The sequence below is a fragment of the Lepidochelys olivacea genome, assembly GCF_965140295.1.
Source record: "Lepidochelys olivacea isolate rLepOli2 genome assembly, chromosome: 1".
In the NCBI taxonomy this organism is placed as follows: domain Eukaryota; kingdom Metazoa; phylum Chordata; order Testudines; family Cheloniidae; genus Lepidochelys; species Lepidochelys olivacea.
Genome location: NC_140411.1, coordinates 160,021,489 through 160,039,699, shown reverse-complemented (window position 1 = coordinate 160,039,699; position 18,211 = coordinate 160,021,489). Strand labels below are relative to the sequence as shown.

Genomic DNA, 18,211 nt, shown 5'->3' with positions numbered 1-18,211 from the left:
ATCCTTGAGGCTGTTGGGTGGATTCCAGTCTGCCCTCCGGATGGGGTCCTCTGGTTATTTCCACTTGACGCCTTCTTCAGCCGATGGACACTGGATTCTTAGGCTGGCACCTCCCTGATCATTCAGTTATTATCCACACCAAGCATCCATCCACATACATCCTCTATCTCTATTTTAATCACAATTGTTAATACAACAAAAGGGCGGGGAGTCTCTGGGTGCTGTTTCTGTTGTTAGAGTATTGCTTTGAGTCTCTCTCTCTGTGAATTGCTTTGAGAATAGACTCTGTCTTAGAATGTACTAACGCAATTAGCAGCTTGCAAGTTTCACACATAGAGGGAGAGAAACAGCACCAAAAACCAAGAGACCTCTTAATTAGTAATACCCTGGAATTGAAACTCTGGGGAATCAAACTCATTTGTGATTTTAATACAGAACTTCTTTAATATGATCCAACATAATCCCCCTTTTGACACTAAGATTTATAATCGTCAGTGTCACTTTCTATGTAGCCTATTCAAGAGAAAGTACTGTGAGGCAATTTGAGTTTGTGATTCCAATTCATGCCACATACATGATCCTAGTGATGTATCTTTACTACAAGGTTCTGGGGCAACAGGCAAGGTGAGGCACACCCACTTTTGAGGAGTCCATTCGGTACAACCTCTAGTGTCCAATAGCTTCCCTCCCTCCCCAGCCCACTGGCTCAAGGTCCAGGGTAGCCAAAAGGATCCCATGTGTAATATGGGGAGTGGGTTAACCTTCAATACCTTTGCCTCCAGGGACTGTTGGTGTGCAATTTTGACAACAATTTCTTCCATTAACAAGTCTGGTTTACAATACTGGAAACATATTGCATCCATTCATATTGATAAGTGTCAGACAATGATCTCTTTCTTTTTTAACAAATGCATCAAACCCTTAATATTTCCCAGTATGACCCAGAACATTTTGTGTTCCAAAGTAGCTAGTGCAAGTATCTGCATTTCAGTGCATCCCATAGCTATGGCTGTGTAGTTTCCTATTTCTAATATTTTTTTTTTCTTATGGATAAGCCATGTGCTGGTATTAAGCCATTACTAAAGATTCCATTGGCCTTTTAGGTTACCTAGACCAATTTGGACCAAGTCTACATTGGCATGTACTTGTTTTTGTATCAGGCTGTCCTGTAGCTGGGACAGAAAGCTTAATTTATTTTTAAGTTCCTGCAGGTCTTCAGTATTTTTTTTTTTAAACACACAACAGTGCTAGCAACAACACAAAACACAAGACAAAACATAGAACACAGAACACAATTTCTATTGTGACAGTAGATTCATGGTATTGGGTTGCTTTTCAGCTGGCAGCTTTTCCTGATTTTCTGAAAGACAAAAAAACATGTTTCTACCCCTTTTGGGGTGGCAGATTATTGCTTAAAATATTTCTTTTACAAATACCCTTGCTGATTGCAGGCAAAACAGAGAAATTGCCCCCATATTTTCCTGTTTTTGTTCTATAGGCAGGCCAGGTTTCAAAGGCTTTTATCTTTTAAGGGTTATGGGGAAATTATCCCACTGTTTAGTTATTAAATCCCTGAGTTTTCCTTCTTATACAGCAGACTAAGTTTATAATGTTTTTCCTGCTGTGTTAAGCTTTAAGTTTTATTTACAGGTAATAACTGAGAAGCATCATTATCATACGACCTTAAAGGATTTTTCCAAAAATCATACACACTATACGTTGTTACAGGGATACTTATTATCATTACATTTATTAAAATTATCTTGTTATCCCATGCCTTTTATTTAGACAATTTGTTTGCTGACCAGGTATGTCCTTTATCTGCAGCTCCTTTGTGCTGCTAGTTCTTTCCTTCCTTTATCATTTAGGTAATTTGCATTTTCACAGAAACTTCCTGCTTTTGGATTTAAAGCCATCAGCAGCTCAGAGACTCTGTCTTAGGGACACAATCAACTTTCACCAGAGTTTTGATTACTTTTAACTTCTGCTTCCAAAACACACAGCAATCTGAAAAAGAAAACCCAACCTATTGTGGCTCCCTTTGGAGCCCTAATAGCATTTTAATTAAGTAGCATGGTATGTTTGCATTTCTTTTGCCCCTTCTACAATATACCCTGCACATGTTCTGGGGCAAATGCACATTTCTTCCATAGTTTAACTTCTATAACATTATCCAGATCCATTTTTACATAAGGTGTCACTATTTCTTTTTTTGCTTACAGAGTTTTCATGTACCTTTATCAAAGTGACAGTCTGATTACTCAGAGCCATTTTAAGACTCAGTGTTTCTAACATTGCTTCTTTTTGTTTTGTGCACCTCACCCCTGCTGTTGCTTCAGAGAGGCACTGTCTTTTTTTATTTTTTTTTTTACTACAACTCTCATCTGCTATTTTGTTACAAAAACAAACAAACAAAAAACAAACAAAAAGAATCCAAATTTTTTTTTATATATTCTCCTGATTTTGACTGCCCTGCTGCAGCCACAACTTAAAAACATTTTAAATTTTGTAAAGCATTGAGTTACCTTTTAAGGGTTAAATGCCAAATCCCAAAGCCAAACAACACTAATTACCTGTGTCTAGCAAAAAGGTCTGTCAGTTTTGCAACTTTGAATTAAAGAGTCAAATGGATTTTTAGTGGCATTATTTAAAACAAAAACAAAACTAACTGGTCCTTAGAACTTTACATATTTACACACACTCAGACAGATACATACACATTTTCTTTTCCTTAACATCCCTTCCACACTGCTCTGTTTTTTACATCTTACATTCCCTTTATACATTTGAGGCAGTTAAGTTCCAATAGAACCCTCTAATGTTCTTTTAGCAAATTTGACTAAATTGTCCAGTCAAATGATTTTAATCAGATAGTTTATTTTTGCCTGGCTAATTTACAGACATTCCTTTGGAAAAGGGCCCATTTTTCTTTCAGAATGGCTGCAAAGAAACCAAGAGTGCTCTAACACTTTTCCTTTTTAACATTTTCGGTTAAAAGTTGTTTGGGTGAAATACAAAGTTTAACTGCTTAATTCCCTCCAGCCTCTGCAGAGTTAACTTTATTTTTTTTACTCTCTTTTCTCTTTGTAATTATGCCTGGGGGTGCCGTACATAGGACCTTCTCCCCCTTTACCTACCTCCCTCCAGCCTCTGCAGAGTTAACTTTTTCACTCTTTTTGTATTCCTGGAGTGCCTCTTTCACTATTTTCAGCTGGCTTTGGATATTTGTAGCCAGCACCTTCCAATTGTCTGCTCCCTTTTCCATTTGTGCCTTTTCCTCTTTACATGAAGACAAGCGGAGGGAAGAATCCTTACATGCCTCCCACAACAACCAAATTGCTGCTGCATCTCTTTTGGCAGCACTAGAAGGTTTGTACATGAGGATATACTGAGCCAATCTATCCTCTAAGTCCGAAATAGTGCAGACATCAGCTAGGGCTTGTTTAGTCCAAGGACTGTGCCCACATTTTTGAAGGATTTGTTTAAAAGGTGTAATTTCTTTAACAAAAGGTAAGGTTGGAGTTCCTTCTGACTCCATTCCTCCCTCTGGTACTGGCTTACCCTGTTTTCTTTTAAACATCTTAACATGGATATTTCAATCTCTTTGTCACTGCTGGTATTACTTAGCAAGTGACACAGCCTAGATTCTGAAATCATAGCTTAATCTATGCGTTTTTCCCCTGCTACCTTCCCGGAGGCCAGCAGGTCCCCTGCTACCTTCTCGGAGGCCAGCAGGTCCAGTTAACCTATTTCTCCCTGCTACCTTCTCGGAGGCCAGCAGGTCCGGTTAACCTGTTTCTCCCTGCTACCTTCTCGGAGGCCAGCAGGTCCGGTTAACCTGTTCTTCCCTGCTACCTTCTCGGAGGCCAGCAGGTCCCCTGCTACCTTCTCGGAGGCCAGCAGGTCCCCTGCTACCTTCTCGGAGGCCAGCAGGTCCCCTGCTACCTTCTCGGAGGCCAGCAGGTCCCCTGCTACCTTCTCGGAGGCCAGCAGGTCTGGTTTAATCTGTTTTCCCTACTACCTTCTCGGAGGCCAGCAGGTCTGGTTAACCTAATAGAAATGCCTAGCTCACTAGAGCTGGCGGTGTGCACACCAATATTTACAATAACTGAGGTTTTTTACCAATATTCCCCCTTTCGCAATTCTCCACCAAAATGTTGTACCAATAAAATAAAAACCAGCAGGATCTTATTAAAGGGAAAAAGGCAAAATACCACATTTATTGTGAATACAGAAAGAATCATAGTAAGCAGTTAGTTATAGTTATAACATTCCATTCAATCTCATATTTATTCACACATTCATTCATACAAACACACACACACACACATACACACCCACACACACAGGTTCTGCAAGGTTGTTATCATAGTTACCAGCCTTAGAGTTGCTTATGCCAAGCCACTGGCCAGGTGGCCTGGACATGAGGAGGGAGCAGGGCCTTGTCAGATGCTCATCTGATGCTCCTGGAAGTTGGTTTGCAGAATCAGACCCCAAAGTTCTCACTTTTTAGAGTCTATTTTTATAGGAATTTCTTCCTATGCCAGTCTATGGGAATTGCTTCATCATGCTGTTGCTGAATCAATCAGCAGATAGCACGTTCCTGACGGCTCCAAGATGTTATCTTGTTCTTTGGTTCTCCCATCCTTGAGGCTGTTGGGTGGATTCCAGTCTGCCCTCCGGATGGGGTCCTCTGGTTATTTCCACTTGACGCCTTCTTCAGCCGATGGACACTGGATTCTTAGGCTGGCACCTCCCTGATCATTCAGTTATTATCCACACCAAGCATCCATCCACATACATCCTCTATCTCTATTTTAATCACAATTGTTAATACAACAAAAGGGCGGGGAGTCTCTGGGTGCTGTTTCTGTTGTTAGAGTATTGCTTTGAGTCTCTCTCTCTGTGAATTGCTTTGAGAATAGACTCTGTCTTAGAATGTACTAACGCAATTAGCAGCTTGCAAGTTTCACACATAGAGGGAGAGAAACAGCACCAAAAACCAAGAGACCTCTTAATTAGTAATACCCTGGAATTGAAACTCTGGGGAATCAAACTCATTTGTGATTTTAATACAGAACTTCTTTAATATGATCCAACATAATCCCCCTTTTGACACTAAGATTTATAATCGTCAGTGTCACTTTCTATGTAGCCTATTCAAGAGAAAGTACTGTGAGGCAATTTGAGTTTGTGATTCCAATTCATGCCACATACATGATCCTAGTGATGTATCTTTACTACAAGGTTCTGGGGCAACAGGCAAGGTGAGGCACACCCACTTTTGAGGAGTCCATTCGGTACAACCTCTAGTGTCCAATAGCTTCCCTCCCTCCCCAGCCCACTGGCTCAAGGTCCAGGGTAGCCAAAAGGATCCCATGTGTAATATGGGGAGTGGGTTAACCTTCAATACCTTTGCCTCCAGGGACTGTTGGTGTGCAATTTTGACAACAATTTCTTCCATTAACAAGTCTGGTTTACAATACTGGAAACATATTGCATCCATTCATATTGATAAGTGTCAGACAATGATCTCTTTCTTTTTTAACAAATGCATCAAACCCTTAATATTTCCCAGTATGACCCAGAACATTTTGTGTTCCAAAGTAGCTAGTGCAAGTATCTGCATTTCAGTGCATCCCATAGCTATGGCTGTGTAGTTTCCTATTTCTAATATTTTTTTTTTCTTATGGATAAGCCATGTGCTGGTATTAAGCCATTACTAAAGATTCCATTGGCCTTTTAGGTTACCTAGACCAATTTGGACCAAGTCTACATTGGCATGTACTTGTTTTTGTATCAGGCTGTCCTGTAGCTGGGACAGAAAGCTTAATTTATTTTTAAGTTCCTGCAGGTCTTCAGTATTTTTTTTTTTAAACACACAACAGTGCTAGCAACAACACAAAACACAAGACAAAACATAGAACACAGAACACAATTTCTATTGTGACAGTAGATTCATGGTATTGGGTTGCTTTTCAGCTGGCAGCTTTTCCTGATTTTCTGAAAGACAAAAAAACATGTTTCTACCCCTTTTGGGGTGGCAGATTATTGCTTAAAATATTTCTTTTACAAATACCCTTGCTGATTGCAGGCAAAACAGAGAAATTGCCCCCATATTTTCCTGTTTTTGTTCTATAGGCAGGCCAGGTTTCAAAGGCTTTTATCTTTTAAGGGTTATGGGGAAATTATCCCACTGTTTAGTCATTAAATCCCTGAGTTTTCCTTCTTATACAGCAGACTAAGTTTATAATGTTTTTCCTGCTGTGTTAAGCTTTAAGTTTTATTTACAGGTAATAACTGAGAAGCATCATTATCATACGACCTTAAAGGATTTTTCCAAAAATCATACACACTATACGTTGTTACAGGGATACTTATTATCATTACATTTATTAAAATTATCTTGTTATCCCATGCCTTTTATTTAGACAATTTGTTTGCTGACCAGGTATGTCCTTTATCTGCAGCTCCTTTGTGCTGCTAGTTCTTTCCTTCCTTTATCATTTAGGTAATTTGCATTTTCACAGAAACTTCCTGCTTTTGGATTTAAAGCCATCAGCAGCTCAGAGACTCTGTCTTAGGGACACAATCAACTTTCACCAGAGTTTTGATTACTTTTAACTTCTGCTTCCAAAACACACAGCAATCTGAAAAAGAAAACCCAACCTATTGTGGCTCCCTTTGGAGCCCTAATAGCATTTTAATTAAGTAGCATGGTATGTTTGCATTTCTTTTGCCCCTTCTACAATATACCCTGCACATGTTCTGGGGCAAATGCACATTTCTTCCATAGTTTAACTTCTATAACATTATCCAGATCCATTTTTACATAAGGTGTCACTATTTCTTTTTTTGCTTACAGAGTTTTCATGTACCTTTATCAAAGTGACAGTCTGATTACTCAGAGCCATTTTAAGACTCAGTGTTTCTAACATTGCTTCTTTTTGTTTTGTGCACCTCACCCCAGCTGTTGCTTCAGAGAGGCACTGTCTTTTTTTATTTTTTTTTTTACTACAACTCTCATCTGCTATTTTGTTACAAAAACAAACAAACAAAAAACAAACAAAAAGAATCCAAATTTTTTTTTATATATTCTCCTGATTTTGACTGCCCTGCTGCAGCCACAACTTAAAAACATTTTAAATTTTGTAAAGCATTGAGTTACCTTTTAAGGGTTAAATGCCAAATCCCAAAGCCAAACAACACTAATTACCTGTGTCTAGCAAAAAGGTCTGTCAGTTTTGCAACTTTGAATTAAAGAGTCAAATGGATTTTTAGTGGCATTATTTAAAACAAAAACAAAACTAACTGGTCCTTAGAACTTTACATATTTACACACACTCAGACAGATACATACACATTTTCTTTTCCTTAACATCCCTTCCACACTGCTCTGTTTTTTACATCTTACATTCCCTTTATACATTTGAGGCAGTTAAGTTCCAATAGAACCCTCTAATGTTCTTTTAGCAAATTTGACTAAATTGTCCAGTCAAATGATTTTAATCAGATAGTTTATTTTTGCCTGGCTAATTTACAGACATTCCTTTGGAAAAGGGCCCATTTTTCTTTCAGAATGGCTGCAAAGAAACCAAGAGTGCTCTAACACTTTTCCTTTTTAACATTTTCGGTTAAAAGTTGTTTGGGTGAAATACAAAGTTTAACTGCTTAATTCCCTCCAGCCTCTGCAGAGTTAACTTTATTTTTTTTACTCTCTTTTCTCTTTGTAATTATGCCTGGGGGTGCCGTACATAGGACCTTCTCCCCCTTTACCTACCTCCCTCCAGCCTCTGCAGAGTTAACTTTTTCACTCTTTTTGTATTCCTGGAGTGCCTCTTTCACTATTTTCAGCTGGCTTTGGATATTTGTAGCCAGCACCTTCCAATTGTCTGCTCCCTTTTCCATTTGTGCCTTTTCCTCTTTACATGAAGACAAGCGGAGGGAAGAATCCTTACATGCCTCCCACAACAACCAAATTGCTGCTGCATCTCTTTTGGCAGCACTAGAAGGTTTGTACATGAGGATATACTGAGCCAATCTATCCTCTAAGTCCGAAATAGTGCAGACATCAGCTAGGGCTTGTTTAGTCCAAGGACTGTGCCCACATTTTTGAAGGATTTGTTTAAAAGGTGTAATTTCTTTAACAAAAGGTAAGGTTGGAGTTCCTTCTGACTCCATTCCTCCCTCTGGTACTGGCTTACCCTGTTTTCTTTTAAACATCTTAACATGGATATTTCAATCTCTTTGTCACTGCTGGTATTACTTAGCAAGTGACACAGCCTAGATTCTGAAATCATAGCTTAATCTATGCGTTTTTCCCCTGCTACCTTCCCGGAGGCCAGCAGGTCCCCTGCTACCTTCTCGGAGGCCAGCAGGTCTGGTTTAATCTGTTTTTCCTGCTACCTTCTCGGAGGCCAGCAGGTCCCCTGCTACCTTCTCGGAGGCCAGCAGGTCTGGTTTAATCTGTTTTCCCTACTACCTTCTCGGAGGCCAGCAGGTCTCCTGCTACCTTCTCGGAGACCAGCAGGTCTGGTTTAATCTGTTTTTCCTGCTACCTTCTCGGAGGCCAGCAGGTCCCCTGCTACCTTCTCGGAGGCCAGCAGGTCTGGTTTAATCTGTTTTCCCTACTACCTTCTCGGAGGCCAGCAGGTCCCCTGCTACCTTCTCGGAGGCCAGCAGGTCTGGTTAACCTAATAGAAATGCCTAGCTCACTAGAGCTGGCGGTGTGCACACCAATATTTACAATAACTGAGGTTTTTTACCAATATTCCCCCTTTCGCAATTCTCCACCAAAATGTTGTACCAATAAAATAAAAACCAGCAGGATCTTATTAAAGGGAAAAAGGCAAAATACCACATTTATTGTGAATACAGAAAGAATCATAGTAAGCAGTTAGTTATAGTTATAACATTCCATTCAATCTCATATTTATTCACACATTCATTCATACAAACACACACACACACACATACACACCCACACACACAGGTTCTGCAAGGTTGTTATCATAGTTACCAGCCTTAGAGTTGCTTATGCCAAGCCACTGGCCAGGTGGCCTGGACATGAGGAGGGAGCAGGGCCTTGTCAGATGCTCATCTGATGCTCCTGGAAGTTGGTTTGCAGAATCAGACCCCAAAGTTCTCACTTTTTAGAGTCTATTTTTATAGGAATTTCTTCCTATGCCAGTCTATGGGAATTGCTTCATCATGCTGTTGCTGAATCAATCAGCAGATAGCACGTTCCTGACGGCTCCAAGATGTTATCTTGTTCTTTGGTTCTCCCATCCTTGAGGCTGTTGGGTGGATTCCAGTCTGCCCTCCGGATGGGGTCCTCTGGTTATTTCCACTTGACGCCTTCTTCAGCCGATGGACACTGGATTCTTAGGCTGGCACCTCCCTGATCATTCAGTTATTATCCACACCAAGCATCCATCCACATACATCCTCTATCTCTATTTTAATCACAATTGTTAATACAACAAAAGGGCGGGGAGTCTCTGGGTGCTGTTTCTGTTGTTAGAGTATTGCTTTGAGTCTCTCTCTCTGTGAATTGCTTTGAGAATAGACTCTGTCTTAGAATGTACTAACGCAATTAGCAGCTTGCAAGTTTCACACATAGAGGGAGAGAAACAGCACCAAAAACCAAGAGACCTCTTAATTAGTAATACCCTGGAATTGAAACTCTGGGGAATCAAACTCATTTGTGATTTTAATACAGAACTTCTTTAATATGATCCAACATAATCCCCCTTTTGACACTAAGATTTATAATCGTCAGTGTCACTTTCTATGTAGCCTATTCAAGAGAAAGTACTGTGAGGCAATTTGAGTTTGTGATTCCAATTCATGCCACATACATGATCCTAGTGATGTATCTTTACTACAAGGTTCTGGGGCAACAGGCAAGGTGAGGCACACCCACTTTTGAGGAGTCCATTCGGTACAACCTCTAGTGTCCAATAGCTTCCCTCCCTCCCCAGCCCACTGGCTCAAGGTCCAGGGTAGCCAAAAGGATCCCATGTGTAATATGGGGAGTGGGTTAACCTTCAATACCTTTGCCTCCAGGGACTGTTGGTGTGCAATTTTGACAACAATTTCTTCCATTAACAAGTCTGGTTTACAATACTGGAAACATATTGCATCCATTCATATTGATAAGTGTCAAACAATGATCTCTTTCTTTTTTAACAAATGCATCAAACCCTTAATATTTCCCAGTATGACCCAGAACATTTTGTGTTCCAAAGTAGCTAGTGCAAGTATCTGCATTTCAGTGCATCCCATAGCTATGGCTGTGTAGTTTCCTATTTCTAATATTTTTTTTTTCTTATGGATAAGCCATGTGCTGGTATTAAGCCATTACTAAAGATTCCATTGGCCTTTTAGGTTACCTAGACCAATTTGGACCAAGTCTACATTGGCATGTACTTGTTTTTGTATCAGGCTGTCCTGTAGCTGGGACAGAAAGCTTAATTTATTTTTAAGTTCCTGCAGGTCTTCAGTATTTTTTTTTTTAAACACACAACAGTGCTAGCAACAACACAAAACACAAGACAAAACATAGAACACAGAACACAATTTCTATTGTGACAGTAGATTCATGGTATTGGGTTGCTTTTCAGCTGGCAGCTTTTCCTGATTTTCTGAAAGACAAAAAAACATGTTTCTACCCCTTTTGGGGTGGCAGATTATTGCTTAAAATATTTCTTTTACAAATACCCTTGCTGATTGCAGGCAAAACAGAGAAATTGCCCCCATATTTTCCTGTTTTTGTTCTATAGGCAGGCCAGGTTTCAAAGGCTTTTATCTTTTAAGGGTTATGGGGAAATTATCCCACTGTTTAGTCATTAAATCCCTGAGTTTTCCTTCTTATACAGCAGACTAAGTTTATAATGTTTTTCCTGCTGTGTTAAGCTTTAAGTTTTATTTACAGGTAATAACTGAGAAGCATCAATATCATACGACCTTAAAGGATTTTTCCAAAAATCATACACACTATACGTTGTTACAGGGATACTTATTATCATTACATTTATTAAAATTATCTTGTTATCCCATGCCTTTTATTTAGACAATTTGTTTGCTGACCAGGTATGTCCTTTATCTGCAGCTCCTTTGTGCTGCTAGTTCTTTCCTTCCTTTATCATTTAGGTAATTTGCATTTTCACAGAAACTTCCTGCTTTTGGATTTAAAGCCATCAGCAGCTCAGAGACTCTGTCTTAGGGACACAATCAACTTTCACCAGAGTTTTGATTACTTTTAACTTCTGCTTCCAAAACACACAGCAATCTGAAAAAGAAAACCCAACCTATTGTGGCTCCCTTTGGAGCCCTAATAGCATTTTAATTAAGTAGCATGGTATGTTTGCATTTCTTTTGCCCCTTCTACAATATACCCTGCACATGTTCTGGGGCAAATGCACATTTCTTCCATAGTTTAACTTCTATAACATTATCCAGATCCATTTTTACATAAGGTGTCACTATTTCTTTTTTTGCTTACAGAGTTTTCATGTACCTTTATCAAAGTGACAGTCTGATTACTCAGAGCCATTTTAAGACTCAGTGTTTCTAACATTGCTTCTTTTTGTTTTGTGCACCTCACCCCAGCTGTTGCTTCAGAGAGGCACTGTCTTTTTTTATTTTTTTTTTTACTACAACTCTCATCTGCTATTTTGTTACAAAAACAAACAAACAAAAAACAAACAAAAAGAATCCAAATTTTTTTTTATATATTCTCCTGATTTTGACTGCCCTGCTGCAGCCACAACTTAAAAACATTTTAAATTTTGTAAAGCATTGAGTTACCTTTTAAGGGTTAAATGCCAAATCCCAAAGCCAAACAACACTAATTACCTGTGTCTAGCAAAAAGGTCTGTCAGTTTTGCAACTTTGAATTAAAGAGTCAAATGGATTTTTAGTGGCATTATTTAAAACAAAAACAAAACTAACTGGTCCTTAGAACTTTACATATTTACACACACTCAGACAGATACATACACATTTTCTTTTCCTTAACATCCCTTCCACACTGCTCTGTTTTTTACATCTTACATTCCCTTTATACATTTGAGGCAGTTAAGTTCCAATAGAACCCTCTAATGTTCTTTTAGCAAATTTGACTAAATTGTCCAGTCAAATGATTTTAATCAGATAGTTTATTTTTGCCTGGCTAATTTACAGACATTCCTTTGGAAAAGGGCCCATTTTTCTTTCAGAATGGCTGCAAAGAAACCAAGAGTGCTCTAACACTTTTCCTTTTTAACATTTTCGGTTAAAAGTTGTTTGGGTGAAATACAAAGTTTAACTGCTTAATTCCCTCCAGCCTCTGCAGAGTTAACTTTATTTTTTTTACTCTCTTTTCTCTTTGTAATTATGCCTGGGGGTGCCGTACATAGGACCTTCTCCCCCTTTACCTACCTCCCTCCAGCCTCTGCAGAGTTAACTTTTTCACTCTTTTTGTATTCCTGGAGTGCCTCTTTCACTATTTTCAGCTGGCTTTGGATATTTGTAGCCAGCACCTTCCAATTGTCTGCTCCCTTTTCCATTTGTGCCTTTTCCTCTTTACATGAAGATAAGCGGAGGGAAGAATCCTTACATGCCTCCCACAACAACCAAATTGCTGCTGCATCTCTTTTGGCAGCACTAGAAGGTTTGTACATGAGGATATACTGAGCCAATCTATCCTCTAAGTCCGAAATAGTGCAGACATCAGCTAGGGCTTGTTTAGTCCAAGGACTGTGCCCACATTTTTGAAGGATTTGTTTAAAAGGTGTAATTTCTTTAACAAAAGGTAAGGTTGGAGTTCCTTCTGACTCCATTCCTCCCTCTGGTACTGGCTTACCCTGTTTTCTTTTAAACATCTTAACATGGATATTTCAATCTCTTTGTCACTGCTGGTATTACTTAGCAAGTGACACAGCCTAGATTCTGAAATCATAGCTTAATCTATGCGTTTTTCCCCTGCTACCTTCCCGGAGGCCAGCAGGTCCCCTGCTACCTTCTCGGAGGCCAGCAGGTCCAGTTAACCTATTTCTCCCTGCTACCTTCTCGGAGGCCAGCAGGTCCGGTTAACCTGTTTCTCCCTGCTACCTTCTCGGAGGCCAGCAGGTCCGGTTAACCTGTTCTTCCCTGCTACCTTCTCGGAGGCCAGCAGGTCCCCTGCTACCTTCTCGGAGGCCAGCAGGTCCCCTGCTACCTTCTCGGAGGCCAGCAGGTCCCCTGCTACCTTCTCGGAGGCCAGCAGGTCTGGTTTAATCTGTTTTCCCTACTACCTTCTCGGAGGCCAGCAGGTCTGGTTAACCTAATAGAAATGCCTAGCTCACTAGAGCTGGCGGTGTGCACACCAATATTTACAATAACTGAGGTTTTTTACCAATATTCCCCCTTTCGCAATTCTCCACCAAAATGTTGTACCAATAAAATAAAAACCAGCAGGATCTTATTAAAGGGAAAAAGGCAACATACCACATTTATTGTGAATACAGAAAGAATCATAGTAAGCAGTTAGTTATAGTTATAACATTCCATTCAATCTCATATTTATTCACACATTCATTCATACAAACACACACACACACACATACACACCCACACACACAGGTTCTGCAAGGTTGTTATCATAGTTACCAGCCTTAGAGTTGCTTATGCCAAGCCACTGGCCAGGTGGCCTGGACATGAGGAGGGAGCAGGGCCTTGTCAGATGCTCATCTGATGCTCCTGGAAGTTGGTTTGCAGAATCAGACCCCAAAGTTCTCACTTTTTAGAGTCTATTTTTATAGGAATTTCTTCCTATGCCAGTCTATGGGAATTGCTTCATCATGCTGTTGCTGAATCAATCAGCAGATAGCACGTTCCTGACGGCTCCAAGATGTTATCTTGTTCTTTGGTTCTCCCATCCTTGAGGCTGTTGGGTGGATTCCAGTCTGCCCTCCGGATGGGGTCCTCTGGTTATTTCCACTTGACGCCTTCTTCAGCCGATGGACACTGGATTCTTAGGCTGGCACCTCCCTGATCATTCAGTTATTATCCACACCAAGCATCCATCCACATACATCCTCTATCTCTATTTTAATCACAATTGTTAATACAACAAAAGGGCGGGGAGTCTCTGGGTGCTGTTTCTGTTGTTAGAGTATTGCTTTGAGTCTCTCTCTCTGTGAATTGCTTTGAGAATAGACTCTGTCTTAGAATGTACTAACGCAATTAGCAGCTTGCAAGTTTCACACATAGAGGGAGAGAAACAGCACCAAAAACCAAGAGACCTCTTAATTAGTAATACCCTGGAATTGAAACTCTGGGGAATCAAACTCATTTGTGATTTTAATACAGAACTTCTTTAATATGATCCAACATAATCCCCCTTTTGACACTAAGATTTATAATCGTCAGTGTCACTTTCTATGTAGCCTATTCAAGAGAAAGTACTGTGAGGCAATTTGAGTTTGTGATTCCAATTCATGCCACATACATGATCCTAGTGATGTATCTTTACTACAAGGTTCTGGGGCAACAGGCAAGGTGAGGCACACCCACTTTTGAGGAGTCCATTCGGTACAACCTCTAGTGTCCAATAGCTTCCCTCCCTCCCCAGCCCACTGGCTCAAGGTCCAGGGTAGCCAAAAGGATCCCATGTGTAATATGGGGAGTGGGTTAACCTTCAATACCTTTGCCTCCAGGGACTGTTGGTGTGCAATTTTGACAACAATTTCTTCCATTAACAAGTCTGGTTTACAATACTGGAAACATATTGCATCCATTCATATTGATAAGTGTCAAACAATGATCTCTTTCTTTTTTAACAAATGCATCAAACCCTTAATATTTCCCAGTATGACCCAGAACATTTTGTGTTCCAAAGTAGCTAGTGCAAGTATCTGCATTTCAGTGCATCCCATAGCTATGGCTGTGTAGTTTCCTATTTCTAATATTTTTTTTTTCTTATGGATAAGCCATGTGCTGGTATTAAGCCATTACTAAAGATTCCATTGGCCTTTTAGGTTACCTAGACCAATTTGGACCAAGTCTACATTGGCATGTACTTGTTTTTGTATCAGGCTGTCCTGTAGCTGGGACAGAAAGCTTAATTTATTTTTAAGTTCCTGCAGGTCTTCAGTATTTTTTTTTTTAAACACACAACAGTGCTAGCAACAACACAAAACACAAGACAAAACATAGAACACAGAACACAATTTCTATTGTGACAGTAGATTCATGGTATTGGGTTGCTTTTCAGCTGGCAGCTTTTCCTGATTTTCTGAAAGACAAAAAAACATGTTTCTACCCCTTTTGGGGTGGCAGATTATTGCTTAAAATATTTCTTTTACAAATACCCTTGCTGATTGCAGGCAAAACAGAGAAATTGCCCCCATATTTTCCTGTTTTTGTTCTATAGGCAGGCCAGGTTTCAAAGGCTTTTATCTTTTAAGGGTTATGGGGAAATTATCCCACTGTTTAGTCATTAAATCCCTGAGTTTTCCTTCTTATACAGCAGACTAAGTTTATAATGTTTTTCCTGCTGTGTTAAGCTTTAAGTTTTATTTACAGGTAATAACTGAGAAGCATCATTATCATACGACCTTAAAGGATTTTTCCAAAAATCATACACACTATACGTTGTTACAGGGATACTTATTATCATTACATTTATTAAAATTATCTTGTTATCCCATGCCTTTTATTTAGACAATTTGTTTGCTGACCAGGTATGTCCTTTATCTGCAGCTCCTTTGTGCTGCTAGTTCTTTCCTTCCTTTATCATTTAGGTAATTTGCATTTTCACAGAAACTTCCTGCTTTTGGATTTAAAGCCATCAGCAGCTCAGAGACTCTGTCTTAGGGACACAATCAACTTTCACCAGAGTTTTGATTACTTTTAACTTCTGCTTCCAAAACACACAGCAATCTGAAAAAGAAAACCCAACCTATTGTGGCTCCCTTTGGAGCCCTAATAGCATTTTAATTAAGTAGCATGGTATGTTTGCATTTCTTTTGCCCCTTCTACAATATACCCTGCACATGTTCTGGGGCAAATGCACATTTCTTCCATAGTTTAACTTCTATAACATTATCCAGATCCATTTTTACATAAGGTGTCACTATTTCTTTTTTTGCTTACAGAGTTTTCATGTACCTTTATCAAAGTGACAGTCTGATTACTCAGAGCCATTTTAAGACTCAGTGTTTCTAACATTGCTTCTTTTTGTTTTGTGCACCTCACCCCTGCTGTTGCTTCAGAGAGGCACTGTCTTTTTTTATTTTTTTTTTTACTACAACTCTCATCTGCTATTTTGTTACAAAAACAAACAAACAAAAAACAAACAAAAAGAATCCAAATTTTTTTTTATATATTCTCCTGATTTTGACTGCCCTGCTGCAGCCACAACTTAAAAACATTTTAAATTTTGTAAAGCATTGAGTTACCTTTTAAGGGTTAAATGCCAAATCCCAAAGCCAAACAACACTAATTACCTGTGTCTAGCAAAAAGGTCTGTCAGTTTTGCAACTTTGAATTAAAGAGTCAAATGGATTTTTAGTGGCATTATTTAAAACAAAAACAAAACTAACTGGTCCTTAGAACTTTACATATTTACACACACTCAGACAGATACATACACATTTTCTTTTCCTTAACATCCCTTCCACACTGCTCTGTTTTTTACATCTTACATTCCCTTTATACATTTGAGGCAGTTAAGTTCCAATAGAACCCTCTAATGTTCTTTTAGCAAATTTGACTAAATTGTCCAGTCAAATGATTTTAATCAGATAGTTTATTTTTGCCTGGCTAATTTACAGACATTCCTTTGGAAAAGGGCCCATTTTTCTTTCAGAATGGCTGCAAAGAAACCAAGAGTGCTCTAACACTTTTCCTTTTTAACATTTTCGGTTAAAAGTTGTTTGGGTGAAATACAAAGTTTAACTGCTTAATTCCCTCCAGCCTCTGCAGAGTTAACTTTATTTTTTTTACTCTCTTTTCTCTTTGTAATTATGCCTGGGGGTGCCGTACATAGGACCTTCTCCCCCTTTACCTACCTCCCTCCAGCCTCTGCAGAGTTAACTTTTTCACTCTTTTTGTATTCCTGGAGTGCCTCTTTCACTATTTTCAGCTGGCTTTGGATATTTGTAGCCAGCACCTTCCAATTGTCTGCTCCCTTTTCCATTTGTGCCTTTTCCTCTTTACATGAAGACAAGCGGAGGGAAGAATCCTTACATGCCTCCCACAACAACCAAATTGCTGCTGCATCTCTTTTGGCAGCACTAGAAGGTTTGTACATGAGGATATACTGAGCCAATCTATCCTCTAAGTCCGAAATAGTGCAGACATCAGCTAGGGCTTGTTTAGTCCAAGGACTGTGCCCACATTTTTGAAGGATTTGTTTAAAAGGTGTAATTTCTTTAACAAAAGGTAAGGTTGGAGTTCCTTCTGACTCCATTCCTCCCTCTGGTACTGGCTTACCCTGTTTTCTTTTAAACATCTTAACATGGATATTTCAATCTCTTTGTCACTGCTGGTATTACTTAGCAAGTGACACAGCCTAGATTCTGAAATCATAGCTTAATCTATGCGTTTTTCCCCTGCTACCTTCCCGGAGGCCAGCAGGTCCCCTGCTACCTTCTCGGAGGCCAGCAGGTCCAGTTAACCTATTTCTCCCTGCTACCTTCTCGGAGGCCAGCAGGTCCGGTTAACCTGTTTCTCCCTGCTACCTTCTCGGAGGCCAGCAGGTCCGGTTAACCTGTTCTTCCCTGCTACCTTCTCGGAGGCCAGCAGGTCCCCTGCTACCTTCTCGGAGGCCAGCAGGTCCCCTGCTACCTTCTCGGAGGCCAGCAGGTCCCCTGCTACCTTCTCGGAGGCCAGCAGGTCTGGTTTAATCTGTTTTCCCTACTACCTTCTCGGAGGCCAGCAGGTCTGGTTAACCTAATAGAAATGCCTAGCTCACTAGAGCTGGCGGTGTGCACACCAATATTTACAATAACTGAGGTTTTTTACCAATATTCCCCCTTTCGCAATTCTCCACCAAAATGTTGTACCAATAAAATAAAAACCAGCAGGATCTTATTAAAGGGAAAAAGGCAACATACCACATTTATTGTGAATACAGAAAGAATCATAGTAAGCAGTTAGTTATAGTTATAACATTCCATTCAATCTCATATTTATTCACACATTCATTCATACAAACACACACACACACACATACACACCCACA

The 18,211-nt window shown here is 39.7% G+C and overlaps 3 long non-coding RNA genes across 3 annotated transcripts; all 3 read left to right on the top strand.

The window, feature by feature from the left end:
* The first annotated feature begins 2,647 nt into the window (after positions 1 to 2,647).
* LOC311515116 lies at positions 2,648 to 6,951 on the top strand. Its single transcript, XR_014710051.1, has 3 exons — positions 2,648 to 3,705; positions 3,782 to 3,933; positions 3,994 to 6,951. It is a non-coding gene; the product is annotated as an uncharacterized lncRNA (long non-coding RNA).
* A 5,664-nt stretch (positions 6,952 to 12,615) lies between these two features.
* Positions 12,616 to 13,381, top strand: LOC311521495. Its single transcript, XR_014711903.1, has 3 exons — positions 12,616 to 12,991; positions 13,068 to 13,219; positions 13,250 to 13,381. It is a non-coding gene; the product is annotated as an uncharacterized lncRNA (long non-coding RNA).
* A 3,163-nt stretch (positions 13,382 to 16,544) lies between these two features.
* On the top strand, positions 16,545 to 17,994 carry LOC311514986. The gene is made up of 3 exons (XR_014710017.1): positions 16,545 to 17,604; positions 17,681 to 17,832; positions 17,863 to 17,994. It is a non-coding gene; the product is annotated as an uncharacterized lncRNA (long non-coding RNA).
* The last annotated feature ends 217 nt before the right edge of the window (positions 17,995 to 18,211 follow it).